This window comes from Cryptomeria japonica, unplaced genomic scaffold (genome assembly GCF_030272615.1).
Source record: "Cryptomeria japonica unplaced genomic scaffold, Sugi_1.0 HiC_scaffold_157, whole genome shotgun sequence".
NCBI classification, from domain to species: domain Eukaryota; kingdom Viridiplantae; phylum Streptophyta; class Pinopsida; order Cupressales; family Cupressaceae; genus Cryptomeria; species Cryptomeria japonica.
Window position 1 is genome coordinate 87,638 of NW_026728979.1, and position 1,983 is coordinate 89,620.

At 61.3% G+C, this 1,983-nt stretch overlaps 1 non-coding gene across 1 annotated transcript; it reads right to left on the minus strand.

Moving 5' to 3' along the window:
• Positions 1-119, minus strand: LOC131866927 (5S ribosomal RNA). The gene has a single exon (XR_009365526.1). It is a non-coding gene; the product is annotated as a 5S ribosomal RNA (ribosomal RNA).
• Between the last annotated feature and the right edge of the window lie 1,864 nt (positions 120-1,983).

Below are 1,983 nucleotides of genomic sequence, written 5' to 3' on the forward strand. Positions count from 1 at the left end.
AGGGTGCAACACCGGGACTTCCCGGGAGGTCACCCATCCCAGTACTACTCCGGCCCAAGCGCGCTTAACTGCGGAGTTCTGATGGGATCCGGTGCACTAATGCTGGTATGATCGCACCCGTTATGAGCTTGTCGCAGTGTGTACTTAGCAAACCGCGACCCACGTGCGAATCCACCCCGGCCACCCACCCCCGTCGAGGTGCACACCCTCCCTCGCGAAGTGCGCCCCGTTCGCCAAGTGTGAGCCCTGCCCGGGTGCGCGCACCTTGCTAGGGCGTCGGGTGTGCACCCGGCCCGGCCTACGTGCGTGCACCTGGAGGGGGCGTCGTGTGCGTGCAGTGTCCCGTCTGCAACGCGGTGCCCACACACCACCTCGGGCGCAACGACCTGCGCTCACATGTGGGCCGAGTGCACCTTGGTGCATGTTCGGGGCGCCTCGGGTGCACGCTCGATCTTGCCCCGGTGCACCAAGGCGCTCGGTTTGCCCCGGGTGCGCACTTGGTGCAAGGTGGGCACCCAAAATAGGGATCAAGCACCAAAACACAAGTTTCGGGATGCAAAATGGGACCCAAGGACCACAAATGCGTTCCAAGACCCATGATGGGTCCACGAGAACAAAAATGTGTTCCGAGACTTAATAAACAAATATTGGGTTTTAGGAGAAGAAACATGCTCTGATGCCCAAAACGAGAATCGACCCCGAAAAGGCCACAGGCCAAAAGTGGGATGCGAGACAAAAAAAAATGGGACCCGAGGACCAAAATTGGGTTCCCAGGTCGAAGACAGGGCAACCGGACAAGAAACGACCTCTAAGGCTCGAAATGAGTCCCGACGACTAAAACTTGACAAGAAGCACCCATCAGGCACCCAACTCGACACCCATGGGATGCCGACCCACCCGGGCTTCCACCTAGCACACCTTGGCACCCACCCACCCTCGCACCCAACCTCGCACCCAACTTAGCACCTTTGAACCCACATTGGCACTCACCCTGACCCTGGCACCTTGGAACCCACATTGGCACTCACCTTGACCCTGGCACCCACCTTTGCACTCACCTTGGGACCCACCCTGGCTCCCACCTCGGCACCCACCCAGACACCCACCTTGGTTCCTTGGCACCCACCTTGGATCCTTGGCACCCACCCCGACACCCACCTTGGCACGCAACTTGGCTACTTGCCACCCACCTTGGCTCCTTGACGCCCACCCCGACAACCACCCCGTGACCTACCCTGGCTAGGGTTGGTGCACACCCACCCTGGTGCCCACCTTGGCACCCACCCTATGACCCACCTTGGCACGCACCTTAGTACCCACCCCGTTACCCACCCTAGGACCCACCCCGTGACCCACCTTGGCCAGGGTGGGTGCACCCACCCTGGTGCCCACCTTGGCACCCACCCATCCTAGCACCCAGCCTGTGACCGGGCTTGGAACCCAACCTTGCACCCGCACCCGTCTTGGCCAGTGTGGGTGCGCACCCATCCTGGCACCCACGTTGTGACACACCCTTTAACCCACGCACCCTAGCACCCACGTTGGCACCCACCTTGGAACCCAACCTAGCAACTTGGCACCCACCCCGTGACCCACCTTGGCATCCACCATAGCAGTCGCCGACTTGGCACCCACCTCGGCACCCACCTTGACACTTGTGGACCCACCTTGCCACTCACCCTAGCATCGACCCATCCTAGCACCCACCCTGGCACCTTTGCACCCTAGCACTCACCCATCCTAGCACCTAACCTGTGACCCACCTTGACACTCACCCTCGCACCCACCTTGGAACCCAACCTAGCACCCACCCACCCTGACACCAACCCTAGCACCTACCCACCCTTGCACCCACCCTGTGACCCATCTTGGCACCCACCCATCCTACCACTCAACCTATCACCCACCTTCTCACCCACCTTGGCATCCACCTTAGCACCCACCCACACTGGCACCTTGGCACCCACCTCGGGCAAGGTGGGT